At 38.1% G+C, this 15,350-nt stretch overlaps 1 protein-coding gene across 6 annotated transcripts in view; it reads right to left on the bottom strand.

Moving 5' to 3' along the window:
- Window positions 1–15,350, bottom strand: part of LOC105042761 (uncharacterized) — a 45,338-nt gene that overhangs the window by 22,332 nt on the left and 7,656 nt on the right. Inside the window, exon 4 of one of the 6 annotated variants that reach the window (XR_012140481.1) lies at window positions 4,830–4,905. The exons of the other annotated variants lie outside the window; for them this stretch is intronic. The gene's annotated coding sequence lies outside the window, so the exon portion shown is untranslated. Of the gene's footprint in view, window positions 1–4,829; window positions 4,906–15,350 lie in introns of those variants that run through there. 6 annotated transcript variants of the gene reach the window in all.

Genomic DNA, 15,350 nt, shown 5'->3' with positions numbered 1-15,350 from the left:
ATTAGTGAGTTTCTTGATCATTTGAAGGAAAATGAAATTCTTTCTGAGTGGACTCTTTATATACCATAGCTAGATAGTATTACGAAAAGAAAGAATCATACTTTATTAGATATGGTGTGGTCTATGCTGTGCTTCACAGACCTTCTAATTTTCTTCTGAGGATATGTCCTAAAGACTGCCATATATATTTTGAACAATTTACCCACTAAGTCTGTTTCTAGTACTCCGTATGAGATATGGAAAGAAAAGAGGCCAAGCCTTAAACATATTAAGATATGAGGCTGCTTAGCTTATGTCAAAAATGTTCAAGGACATGAGCTAAGTGCTAGATCAGACAAATACATATTTGTAGGTTATCCTAAGGAGAGTATAAAATACTACTTCTACCATCCTACTGAACAAAAAGTGTTTGTCAATTGACATGCCATTTTTTTGAAAAAAGAGTTTATCCTAGAAGAAGGTAGTGGGAGGACAGTTGAACTTGGTAAAGTTCAAGACCCATAATTTATCCCACAACAATATGTGGATAGTCCACAAGTTGATCCTCAATGAGATGTACCCATTGATGAGGTACAACCATAGCACATACATCCTCTTCGAAGATCAGAGAGAGTGCGAAATGCATCTCTCGGGTATGGATTTGTCATTGAGAATGACAACGAGCCATACATCGTTGAGAATGATGATCTCATGATCTATTCGGAAGCAGTCATGAGTAGTGACTCTGACATATGGCTTGAAGCCATAAAATCCAAGATGGATTTCATGTATACCAATCAAGTATGGACTTTAGTTGATGCACTTGAGGGTGTGACCCCAATAGGATGCAAATGGGTCTTCAAGAAGAAGATTGAAGCTAATGGCTAAGTAGAGTCTTATAAGGCCAAACTAATGGCGAAAGATTTCAGACAAAGGCAAGATGTGACTATGATGAAACTTTTTTACCAGTAGTCATGCTCAAGTCTATTCGGATTTTACTTGCTATAGCTGCATATTATGATTACGAAATATAACAAATGGATGTGAAGACTGCTTTCCTCAATGGATATCTTGAGGAAGAAGTCTACATGTCTCAGTCAGAGGATTTATCTCTAGTGGGCGGGTAAATCAAATATGCAAGCTAAAAAAATTTATTTATAGATTAAAGCAGGCATCGAGTTGGAACATCCGTTTTGATGAGATAGTCAAAATATTTTTTTATCAAAAATATGGATGAATCGTGTGTACAAGAAGACAAGTAGGAGTGTCATTATCTTCTTAGTTTTGTATGTAAATGACATATTACTCATTGAGAATCATATCTCGATGCTGTAATTAGTCAAGACCTGGCTATCACAAAAGCTTTTCATGAAAGATTTGAGTGAAGTATCCTATGTACTAGGTAAAAAGATCCATAGAGATAGATCTAAAAAGATGCTAGGCTTGTCCCAGTTTATATACATGAATCTTGTATTGAAGATGTGGAAAAATAGCCGTAAAAAATAATATTTTTATTTCTCATTAATCAATTTCATGAATACAACTCTTTAAATAGACTAAAATAAAGTAGCTACTATGGTAGCTTTACAATTGTATCCATACACATATAGAAGCTAAACAATTGGATCTAACAATAGGATAAATTTGACTCTGAAATCTATAATAATCACTACCATAATAGCTATGATATTTATGACCATAATAGTCATGATATTCTGACCATAATAGCCATGATATCTGATCTTAAAATCCTTGAGGTCATACTTACCACAGTAGTCATAATCTTGACAACTCATTATGATATTCACTCATCTTCCAACACTCCCCTCAAGTTGGCACGTAGATGTCAAGTAAGCCCAACTTGCCAATGAAAAAATTGAAAAGATGAGAGGACAGTCGCTTGTTGCGAAGTGAGAACAAACAGCATGCAAATAACTCTGGTTTCAAACTTCTCCTTGATAAAGTGCCGGTTAACATCAACATATTTGGTGCAGTCATGCTGAACTGGATTATGGGCAATACTGATTGCAGTCTTATTATCGTAGTACAACTTTATAGGAAAATTTATGGGAAGATGTAATTCATCGAGAATTCGCTGCACCAAAGTAACCACAAACACCATTTGCTATGGCTCTATATTCGACTTCAGTACTGCTCCTAAATACAACATTCTACTTCTTGCTCCTCCAAATAACCAGATTTCCCCAAACATGAATACAGTAGCCACTGGTGGATTTTCGATCGGTTGAAAAACCTGCCCAATCAGCATCCGTAAAAGTCTCTATATTTTCCTGAGAATATTTTTAGAAAAACAAACCCTTCCCAGGAGAACTTTTCAAGTACCGCAAAATCCTATAAACCGCATCAAGATGTGCTTTCCAAGGAAAATGCATAAACTGACTTACTTTACTCATAGCAAATGCAATGTCAGGGCTTGTGTGAGATAAGTAAATCAGCTTCCCCATTAGTCTCTGATATCTCGAAGTGTCAACCGTCTCATATTTTTCACTATCCCCCAATTTGACATTAGAGTCAATGGGAATATCGCAGGTCTACACCCACTCATTCCAGTTTTTTTGAGGAGATCAAGAATGTACTCCCTCTGATTCACAACTAACCCTTTTTGAGAGTGAGCAACTTCCATTCCAAGAAAATATTTGATCGACCCCAAGTCTTTGATTTCAAACTCCTTAGCCAAGCTACTCTTCAATCGTTCTATCTCAGCAACATCATCACCGGTTAGGATGATATCATCCACATACACAATGAGAACAATAATTTTCTTACTCTCTCCATGCTTATAGAACATAGTATGGTCTCATTGTGCTTAGCAATATCCTTGATTCTTCACCGATCTAGTGAATTTGTCGAACCAGGCCCTTGAAGATTGTTTAAGGCCATATAAAGACTTCTTGAGTCTACAAACTCGAGATCTAAACTCTGTAGCAAAGCCAGGAGGTGCAGCCATATAAATTTCCTCTTCCAAATCCCATTCAAGAATACATTTTTAATGTCTAGCTGCTGTAATGGCCAATCGAGGTTAACAGCTAATGAGAACAACACCCTAACAGAGTTTAGTTTGGCCACAGGTGCAAAGGTCTCTATGTAGTCAGTACCATAGGTTTGTATAAACCCCTTTGCCACTAATCTCACCTTGTATCTTTCAACAGAGCCATCAAGTTTGTATTTAACAGTGAACACCCACTTACATCCCACTGTCTTCTTCCCTCTAGGAAGATCCACTACTTCCCATATCTTGTTCTTCTCAAGTGCCACATCTCTTCTAACATGACTTCCCTCCACTTTGGAATTCGTACAGCATTTTGCACAATTGTTGGAATCTCCACAAGAGAAAGGTGAGAGGAAAAAGCTGAAAAAGATGGTGATAGATTAGTATAGGACACATATTTGGATATTGGGTACTTGGTATATGTTCTAATACCCTTACAAATAGCAATAGAAAAATTTAATTCATTGGGTACAATTGGAGAATTAGAATTGGAATCAAAATTGGAATTTGAATTATCCGAAAAATCTTGGTCCAGCTTCGGTTCAAACCCATGACTATGAAGAGAAGCCTCAGACTCCTTGAAGAATATCCTTTCTAAAGTAGACTTTTCCAAAGCGCCCGTCTATGTTTACTTCTCTTTCATTCTGATCATGAATATGTGGTGGGACTACAAGTGAACCTTCAAGTTCTTCATTATTTAAAATATTTGAAGGATTTTTATCAATGTTTGTTGCAGAATTTTCACTTTCACATTACTTTGCTGATTTAGATTTTTACTTTCAGCAACAATTTCATTCTCGGATGTAAGTATAGGGACATCCACATGATAGGGAACAAAGAAAAAAATAGATTCATTTTCAAATATGCTAGAATTTCTCACATCTTCTTTCTCTCTCTCCCCTGAAGATGAGAGTTAAAATATGGAGTTTATTCAAAAAAAAGGAGACATCCATTCTTATAAAAAAAATTTCGAAATGGGGTCATAGTACTTATACCCTTTTTGGGTAGGTGCATATCCCACAAATACACACTTAATGGGCCTCGGATCAAGTTTCCCCAATTTTGGTCATAATTATAGACATAAACCGTACAACCAAACAGTCAAATAGGCAGACCAGAGGGTATTTGAGAGTTAGAAATTTTTTTTTGTGAAAACAGCAAGGGAGTTTTAAAATTCAAAATCTTTGAGGGCATGAGATTAATGAGATGCGTAGCTGTAAGAATTGCTTCACCCCAAAGATAGTTAGGAACATTAGTTGCAAAAAGGACTCCAGCAATTCCAAAAGGTGTCTATTTTTTCTTTTTGCAATCCTATTTTGTTGTGGGGTATTAGTAGAACTTTGATGAACAATACCCTTTTCTAAGAAAAATTGCCCTAAAGTTGAATTAAAAAATTTTCTGCCATTGTCACTATGAAAAATCTGAATTTTTTTATTAAATTAGGTATGAACCATAGAGTAAAATTTTAAAATTTTAGCAACTTTAGATTTTTTCTTTAATAAGTACACCCAATTAATTTTAGTATGGTCATCAATGAAAAACACAAACCATTTTTTTCCTGAAACTATAGGAATCTTTGACGGTCCCCACACATCACTGTCACCTAATGAAAAAGGTTGTGTTGGCCTATATGGTTGTGAGGGAAAAACAACCCTATGTAATTTTGCCAAAATGCAAATTTCACATATTAATGAAGATGGATCTTTATTCAAAAATAAATTTGGGTACAAATATTTTAAATAGTGAAAACTCGGATGGCCTAATCTATAGTGCCACAATATTATTTCATGATCAGTAGAAAAAGAAATAGACTCTAAACAAGTATCTTGAACTAGTCTACCAGATCGTGATCCATTTTTCAGAAAATAATGTTCTCTTTCTCTAGCAATATCAATCATCCTCCCCGTTGCCAAATCCTGAAATTCACAGTGAGAATGGTGAAAATTAGCACAATAATTAGATCATGATAAGTTTACTGATGGAAAATAAATTACAGGATAATTTGGGAACATGAAGGACGTTATGGAGGGTCAGTGTAGGTAAGACCATGACCGAACCCTTCCCGACAATTGTCGAAAAATATCCATCAGCAACCTTGATTTTTTTATTGCTGCATAGAGACTATAAGATGAAAACAACTGAGAGCAACTAGTCATATGATCTTTGCCCCAGAGTCAATAATCCAAGGATTCTGAAAATCAAAGAGGTATTAAATGACACAATTGAGTTACCTTGGTGGGCTAGAGAATAAGGAGTGGTGGAGAATTGTGAAGATTTAAACAATCGATACAGTTGCTCCAATTGTTCCTTCATGAAGTTGGCCGAGTCAGATTCAATCGATTGCTCCTGAGTATTATCAGTGGTGGTTTGAAGAGCTCTCCCATTAGGCTTCTTCTTCTGATTAGGAGGCTTGTCGTGAAGGTGCCAGCAAGTCTCCCGAGTATGCCCCGGCTTCCTGTAATGGTCACACCATGGCTGTTTCTTCTTTTCCCCTTCTGCCTTCGATTTTCGGATTGCAAGGGCTGAACTTTCAGCTCCAGGAGTAACACGAGACGAGGATGAATGAAGCATAACCTTCCTCCAACTCTCTTCTAGTCAGATTTTAGAGAACACTTCCTTAATAGAGGGCAGTGGCTTCCGACTCAAAATTCTCTCCTTTGCCTCATCAAATTCCTGGTTCACACCAGCTAAGAACATATACACCCTATCAGCATCTTCACCCTTTTTGTACCTTACACATTCCTCGAGATCCTTTAACTAAACTATGCGATATGGGTCCAACTCCTGCCACAGTGTTACCATCTCATTGTAGTAGGTGGTAACATCTCGATCTCCCTATGTCGATCGTCATAGCTTGGACTTCAACTCAAGATTTGAAAATAATTTTTTCGATCAGAATGTCTCCTTAACAGCATCCTAGATTTCTTCGCTGTTGAGAGAAATAGATAGATCTTAGCAATGGTTGTCTCCATGGAATTGAGGAGCCATGCCATAACTACTGCATTCTCCGTCATCCAAGTCTGAAAATTGGGATCAATTTCAGTGGGCTCTTTGACACTACCCATCAGATATCCAAACTTGGCTCGACCTTTCACGGCCAACTTAACCGATTGCAACCATTCCACATAATTTATACCATTCAATTTTGTGTGAATGGTAATTGGAAGAGCAGATCCAGCAGAATAATCTGCCTCGGGAGGTGTGTCGATGACAATATTACTCCTCTCTGTTGTGGCTCCGGATGAGGAGTCTCCTTTGTCTCTGATTGATCTCGTCATCGCTGTCTTCACCATCTTAAATCAAGAAATATTGCTGAATCAAGATTTGATTGCAACAGAAAAAAATAGATCAAAGATGATCAGTAACAGAATAGGAATCGATAGAGACTGGACAGCGGCTAGCCAACGGCAAGGGAGTCTCTTTCAGGGCTTGTCAATGGCGGCAAGACTTGTAGCAGGTCTGAATGGCGGCAGGACCTATAGCAGGTCTGAACGGCGGCAGGACCTATAGCAGGTCTAAACAGCGGCAGCAGAGGATTTTTTAACCCTGGTCGGTGGCGACTGGTGATGTTCCAGCCCTGGCCGACGGTGGCTGGGCATTTTTCTTAAAGTGGCCGGTGGCTATCGTGGCGCACGGTTAGGGTAACCTGGCTCTAATACCATATGAAAAAAAATCATAAAAGATAATATTTTTATTTCTCATTAATCAACTTCATGAATACAGCTCTTTAAATAGACTAAAATGGAATAGCTACTATAGTAGCTTTACAATTGTATCCACACACATATGGAAGCTAAACAATTATATCTAACAATTGGATAAATTTGACTCTGGAATCTATAATAATCACTGCTATAATAGCTATGATATTTATGACCATAATAGTCATGATATTCTGACCATAATAGTCATGATATCTGATCTTGAAATTCTTAGGTCAAACTTACTATAGTATTCATAATCTTGACTCATTATGATATTCACTCATCTTCCAACGGAAGAGGTTCAACATGGATGGGTGTAAAAGAGGTTACTTACTTATGAGTCATGACATACATCTCTCTAAGAAGATGTCTCCCAAGATACCTGAAGAGAGAAATAGAATGAGTTCTATTCCTTATGCTTCGGCTGTAGGATCGATAATGTATGCTATGCTATCTATCAAGTCTGATGTGGCTTATGCTTTGGGTATTGTAAGCAGATTTTAGATGGATCTAGGAGAGGATCATTGGAAAGCAGTGAAGAGCATTCTCAAATACTTGGAAAGAATTAGAGATGTTTTTCTCATTTATGGTGGTTCAGATTTAAAACCAAAAGGTTATATAGATTCTAACTTTCAATATGATCCAATGATAGCATATCCATCTCGAAATATATATTTATCCTAAACAAGAGGAGTGGTGAGTTGGAAAAATTTCAAACAACAGACTATGGCTGACTCAATTACTGAGGCAGAGTACATTATGAGTGAGGCTACTAAAAAAGCGGTTTGGATGAAAAAATTCATCTCCAAATTGGGTGTCATTTTTGAGATTCAACACCCTGTGCCACTTTATTGTGATAACATTGAGACTGTTGCTCAAGCAAAGGAGCCGAGGTCATATCAGAAATCCAAGCACATCTTGAGGAGGTTCCATCTTATCCAAAAAATTATCGAAAGATAAGATGTGATCATTGAGCGCGTAGATATCAAGAACAATATAGTATACCCATTCACTAAGGCCTTGTCATAGCAGTAGTTTGATCGCAATCTTGATTGCATGGGAATCAAGTACAAGGGCGATTGGCTTTAGTGCAAGTGAGAGATTAAAAGAATAGTACCCTACAAGCCAATCGCATAAGTGATACAATAGAATTATTCTTTATATTATCTTCCTACTCATGTACATGATATTATTAATTGTTAATAAAATAGACATTTTGTTTCATCATTTATTGCATCTAATTGTTTGACTTAGATTATAATGAACCCATAGATTAGGATAATTGTTTTAGGGCCATGATGAGATCATACTAGTGAGATCTGAAATCTTGATAGTCTCAATCTAAAATATTTTCAGTTATAAGATCATTGAGTCAGAGATCAATTATATTGTAAGACTGGTATATTTCTATATATGCTCAATAGAGAAGGTGATTGATCTCACAATCACTTGTGTAGTGATACTAGTATAAAGATGTAAGTGCTCATTAGAAAATGAGTTTACTGAATTGATCTATAGAGAGAATATCTGATGGAGCCTTACAAGCATGTCAATAGATAGTTCTCTAGTGAGAGTGGTGCAAATGATCCTTAGATCTAAGATTTATCATAGTATCTTGTGTATATGGATCTATATTTTGGTTCATGTCCTAACATGACTCTCTGAGATATATGGAATATTCTGGACATGATGAAGTGTGCATGAAGGTTGTGAGTGATCAACAAAAAATCGATTACTTGTTGTAAAAGGAGAGAACATCCTATGTGATCTCATAAGATGATGACTCAAGAAGTTTTGGCCAAAGCAAGATGAAAATTAGAAAGTTTCTAATATTTCATCAATCGAATCATCATCATTGGATATCGAGATACATAAAGATAGATGTTTAAGCTTGACGTAATTCCATACCCATAATTTATCCGGATGTTATGTGATCGAAGGATTAAATTACATGATAACTTACGATTGAAGAATATTTTGGTATTGTCATCAAAATTCTACATCTTCTGGATAGTCATGACACGTCATTAGACATCAATCTTGACTTATGGATTTGCATGAATTAAAAGAGTTTAATTCATGAATCAATTAGAAGTTCTAATTGATTGATGTAATTGGGCTTGATCTAGTTCGATTGGGTTAGCTCGAGTCCACTGCTGCTAGGTGTGGAACCCAATGGGTCACACACATAAGAGATTAGATCTTAAATAAATAAATATGGATTTATTTGAAATCCTAATGGATTTAATCAACATGCTAGCACATGGATTAACCTAAGTTCCCAATTAAGTTTGACTTAATCTCTTTGGATTGGTCAAACCCAAGGTGTCAAAGAGTTGTACGCCAGATTAATATTAGGGTGCCTATTTTTTCTCTCACCCAAAAGATAAGATCTCACGTTAAAGGGAGAGAAATATTGGGGTGCCATCAGATTTCCTTCTATTAACCAAGTCAAAAATATCTCCACACCTTTTATTCCTTGCGCCAAGTATTCATGCGCCAAGAGAGATGATATCAGGTGCTAAGGTGTTTGGATGGAATCAAACTTTGACTGGGTCAAAGGTGACTCATGCCTCCTAGAGTCCTAGCACCCTAAACTTCCTAATGTGGAAGTTATTTCACAAGAAAGAGGGAGGGCATGGTGGTTTCTTCTGGGTTGGCACAATCGAAGGAAGAGTCCTTCTCTTGGTTAATCACTTCCTAACGCCCCAGATTAAATGCCTTAATAGGCATATTAGTTGGCCAAACATGTTGTTTCACGTCTATTCTAAGGTCTAATGCCTCATATTCATTGGCTCCAAATAATGCTGATTACTCCTGGTTTTTAACGCACCATAATCCTCTTTATTTCCACGCCCCTTGAAAGAAAACATCGGACATTTTCTTGCACCAAAGATCTCTATAAAAGGGAGGCGCTCTGGGTTGTTTTCCAAGCATGGCAAGCAAGCCAAGCTAGGCAGATAATCCAAGAGAGGGTTGTGAGAATAGGAGGAAGGTTCAAGTGTTGGGTGGCTTGATAGGGAGAAGAAAGAAAAGCAAATTCTACTTTTCTAAGAGTTGGGTTTCCAAGAGTTGGGGGTCCAGAAAAGGAAGAGTTTTTGTGGCAAATCTTTTGAGAAAAGTGAGGCCATGGGATTTAATCCAAGAAGAAAATCAAAGGCTAGGATTCTTTAGAAGAATAGCAGCAAATTGCTGATTGGGAAGATCCTTGATTGAGCTCCCGCGTGGATCACTATTGGAGAACACACACTTGGGTGCCTTGTGGAGACTGAACCGAATCAGATAACATTTTGATTCAAAATAATTGGCTAACCTAATTTATACTTTATATTGTTTGATAGCTAATCTACAAGGGATCACTGGGATTGGGTTTGGGTTGGCAAATGATTTCATAAGATGATGCATGTAAAATTTTGAAATCTATATTCCGCTGCGCAACCCGAACCCAACACGAGATGCTGAGTCCAGGTACTCCAGATCGGAAATGACTATCCTCGCTCTTATCACCTCAGCTCAATGACTCCAATCTTACTTCCAGGCCCATTCAGTGGTGGTATTGACCAACCAACCACTGAAAGTCATAGTGCAAAGACCCAACACCTTTGGATGAATTGCGAAATGGGCAATCGAGCTTAGTGAGTTCGATGTTGAATACCAGCCTTGATCTGCAATAAAAGCTCAAATTCTTGCAGACTTTATTGCTGAGAACATCATTCCTAAGGAGGAAATAACCTCGGAGGCATTTGAAGACAAGGTCGACAGGCCCCAGTTGATGTTATACATCGATGGAGTCTCCAATTCTCAAGACAACAGAGCTGAGCTCACTCTTACCAGTCTAGATAGGGTTGTGATTGAATACACACTACCAAGGCCTTAAATCCCATAGGAAGGAACTGTCCCGATTTTTTCATGAAATAGAATATGCCGCTGTCCTGTCCGATCCCGATATTTGGGACAGAGGATGTCCAAGATATCTTAATCGGGATGCTAGAATGCCAGCGGATAGCCCTATCTGACACATGGGATGGTACCTCATCCCGATGTCCCGGGACGTCTCGTTGTGACCTAAATCCTTGCACACTGTGGTTCAATATCTACGCCTCTAATAATACAGCCGAGTATGAGGCTCTAATTATCGGCCTTAATATTTGCCAAAGGGCTTAAGGTGGAACAACTCAGGGTCTTCACTGACTCCCAATTGGTCACTAGTCATGTTCAAGGAGAGAATAAAGCTCGAGAGCAAAACATGATCAAGTATCAGCAAAGAATCAAGGAGTTGTCCTTGGTTTTCAAGAAATTCAAAGTTCAATAGATTTTGAGAATTGAAAATGCCCGAACAGATATGCTGTCCCGACTAGCAACCTCGAGAGACACCGACCTCAGTCAAAAGGTTCTCTTTGAGCACTAGAAAGGCCCAGTATTGAAGAATCATCCACAGTCATGTAGGTTGACTATGAATTTAGCTGGATGGACCACTTGTGAGTTATCTCACTAGCGGCGTCCTCCCTCCAAACCCCGTGGAAGCTCGGAGGATCAAGTAGCAAGCCCCTTGGTATGTCCTCCTCAAAGAAAAGTTGTATAAAAGGTCATACTCACTTTCTCTTCTCAAATGCCTTCAATCCTCTAAAGATGACTATACTCTTCGGAAGGTATATGAAGGAATCTATGGGAATCACTTGAAAGCAGATTGCTGCCTACAAGATTCAGACAATCCAATCTTCCGTGTGTAACGTGTAAGCCCCCAAAAATGATTTTTTTCAAAAAATGGGTTTTCAAAAGATCAAATCACCATGCGTATCTTGTACTCCGACGGGGATACTATTGGCCTACCTTGCAGCAAGATACTGTTGAGCTCGTTATAAGGTGTGACTAGTGTCAAAGTTATGCCAACATTCAATGTGGCCTTTAGCCAAGCTCACATCGATCTTTGTACCCTAACCAAATGTCCAATGGAGAATTGACATCCTCGATCCCTTCTCATAGGCGATCGGACAAAGGAAGCTCCTCATCGTTGCCATCAACTACTTTACGAAGTGATCAAAGCTGAATTCTCCTTTCAAAAAGAATTCTCCTTTTAGAAAGAATTCACGTGAAAAGACTCCAATAGAGACAAAACATCTAAAATTTCTCAAAAGAGGGAGAGACACCAAAGGACACTCTCTTTTATCTTATTCTTGCATCAAAGCACTTGAACAGTGGATATCTTTATGTGCTTTCTATCCTAATTGTACATACGACTAGAAGAGTCCTTCAAGAGTGGAAACACGTGATTCAACCCTTCGGATCCTAAGAGTTTCATTTTTCATAGATTTTCCAAGGTAACTTCCCAAAAATCTGGATTCACATCAAATTTCTTTTAACACCTTATGACAAGAAACCCCAAAAAGCCCTCTAAACCTAAAAACAAACATTAGAAAAAGTAAAGAACATAAAATAAAAAAATTAGCATCCTAGTGAATTACTGGGATGCCAACATATCCCAACTATCAAGAAAGTACCATCTCTGATCTCCAACTGAACCAAGTCTTGGACTAGGATATAAAACCTTAGCTAGTATAGAAATTCATAAATCTTTCTTCTAATTTCTCATCTTGTTTCATTTTATTTTTATTATGATCTTTGCTTTCCTTTCCTTTTCCCTCCTTTGTTTTGCTTGCTCATTTGTTCCTTCATTCTATCCTTTTTTTTTTTGAATTCCCTTTCCTTTTTTTCTTGCAGCGACAACAAAAATGTCAGCCCTTCTATATTTTCTTGTTCATTTACTCTTTATTTTTTCTCCTTTATTTCAATCTATTTTCTCCTCTTCATCCTTTTAGTATGGTGATCTTTCATCTTCCATATCAATCTAAACAGAGGTAACACCTTATCAGAGTATTCAACAGCATCTTAGGCTAATCATTACTTCCCTCATATCCTGATAAACGACAATGTCACCCTACATCTGCATTCATATTTATTCATATAAATTCATCTTAATGAACTAAATTGTGAAGCCAACATAGTTTTGAATCCATACTTAGGTCTGAATAGCAAAGCTTAGCCATATCGGAGATCTGGTACCATTTGTTGCGGCAAAAAGAAAGCGGCAAAAAGAAAGAAATGAAAGCCGAATATCGAGTCGAGGTGGAGATTGTTGGGATTTTGGTGCCTTGAATTTGACCACAGGAGAAAAACTCAGATGCGGAGAAGTCTAGCACGCAGCGCACAACGTGAGGAGCCCGAAAATGCGGCCAAGCGAAGCCTACAGCATGCAGCCCAGGGGGCCTACAGCATGCTGGGCCAGCATGCTGCCCAAACGTGTGTGAGATTGTGCATGCAGGGCCTGCACGTGCGGTGCCGGTATTTGGTACGGTCCACCATGGACCATGTGGGAAGTCGCGATCCACGCGACCTCTGTGGACCACCGCAGTCCAGAGCTAAAAATCATGGTGTATGGCACAGTTTTGCATGATCCAATGGCTAAGAATGCATGCGGTCATGATCCAATGATTGGGAGCTGATCCGGGGGTTGTATTGCGCGATCGGGCAGCCAAAAAAGTGTGCGAAAGCGATCAGACAGCCAGGATGTTTCTGAAGTTCGATTAGGGCTGTGATTTTGATCTGGAGTGGATTTTGGCTCTATAAAATAGGCCTGATGGACTATGGAGAGGGAGCATTTCAAAGAGATCGTGCATATCTTAGCACGTCTTAACGCATCTCAACGAGGGTCTGAGAGAGATCGTGAGCGGCTAAAGCACCTAGAACATCAACAGTAGCGGCAAAGAACGGTTGAGGAGCGGCTTGGCGTGAGTAGCAGGTAGACCAATCGAGAGCGGCTTGACGTGAGCAGTAGGTAAACCAATCGAGAGTGTCCTATAATGGCCATGGGAGTGGCCGTGGGTCTAGGGGCAGAGACTGCGGTATGATGTAGTGGTCGAGAGCATTACAAAAAGCGTCCAAGATGTCGAGGACCCTGACATGGTAGGCCTACGAGAGGGTCTCTTCAGGGGATTTTGTGAGAGCTTTTCTGAGAGTGGATGCTTCTTGTTGAGAGAGAGGTTTGTGTATGAGAGTTGAGAGTGTGTGATCTCCTCTTGTACTTGTTATCTTCTTTCATAGTGAAGCTTGCGTGTCTCGTGGAGGTAAGCCTTGGGCTGATCCACGTATTTGATTGTGTTCTTTTATTTTTTCTTTCTTTTGCCGCAACAATTGGTACCAGATCACCAACAAGCCACGTATATCTATTTATTTATTTTTTGATATCACAACTATATTACTCTGCACATCTTAAAATTTCTACAACTGGATGATATAGCCTACCTTTTCAATCCATGTTGGCACCAAAGTGTATGATCCAATTGTTGTTTCTTTTAGTTAATGCTTCCCATGAACGAGTATATGATTTTGTTGGCATGTGCAAGGAGCCATCTGATTTGCTTTCAAAAGTAATGATATTCCACAAAATAGTATTTATAGAGATAGAAAATTATTTGTAATGGGAGCAAAATTTTATTTAAGAGGAATTATATTACAACATGGATCTCATTATAAAGATGAAACGTTATTCTTCTTGAACATATTGAAGAACTTATGGACAGACTAAATAGTTTTAGTGAGGACCTACAACCATCAAATACGATCTACTAAGTGATTTTGGAAGAAAACATAAATTCTTCCTTGGCTGTCTTCGTAAAGAATCTATAGTTTGTTGTACACATGCAAAAAACTACACTAGTATATGCAAGGCGCATGATGGACTGGGTTTCAACATCCTAAAGACATGAGTGCCAAGGTTATTTCACAAGTAACACCTTACATGGCAATTCATTCTGGAAAAAGCAAAGAATGCCATCAATAATATTATATTTTTCTTTCAAATTTGACAACTAAAGATTAAATATGTCTACCACACATATTCTAAAATCTACAAGGCTTCCTATGTAAGCTGAGAGTGATAGCACAGACTTGTTCTCTTTCACTACAATTTATAAAAGCTGAACCACTAAGACAACCTGCTAATATTTACTAATGCTGTAAGTCCTTGAAAAGCAATTTATTTCCATTTTCTTGCATATAAACACCACAGGTTTCTATAGAGAGAACAAATAATTTTCTTTTGCTTTCTTATCTTTGATTTATAACACTTACTGCACTTCACCAATCATAAGCAACTTTGAGTTTATTCTTTGCCATATACAGTTACAATGGGGCACACTGTGGAAAGTTAGTGTCACATGGTAATCAATATATCATGATAATCAGTTGAATCAGGTTATCATGATTATCAGTCGATGACAATTCTAACATAAAAATCCATCCCATCAACCTAGGATGGAAGTACATAAATGGACCTCAAGCTTCTTGTTTATGGTGATGCTAAGGTAAAATGAAGACTTAGCAGGGGCATGAAAGAAGTGGCGAGGGCAATTAATCAGATAGTTTATTAATTGAAATAGAAAGAGAACTTATAGGAGTAGCAAATGACCAGAACAAAAACTAATAAGAACTCATGTGATAAGTCATTGGAACCACTTCATGACTGCAGTCTAGAAGATATCCAACATCGGAAAAGATGTCTATTAACCAGCTGCATTTTGCATATAGTCATAATTTACTACAGTTTAAGGTAGATACTGGTTTGTGCATGCAAGAGATATGAAAGGACAAGGCTTCTAGTA

The sequence above is a fragment of the Elaeis guineensis genome, chromosome 4 (genome assembly GCF_000442705.2).
Source record: "Elaeis guineensis isolate ETL-2024a chromosome 4, EG11, whole genome shotgun sequence".
Classification (NCBI taxonomy): Eukaryota; Viridiplantae; Streptophyta; class Magnoliopsida; order Arecales; family Arecaceae; genus Elaeis; species Elaeis guineensis.
Note: the sequence above shows the minus strand (reverse complement) of the source record. Positions and strands in the feature narration are given on the sequence as shown.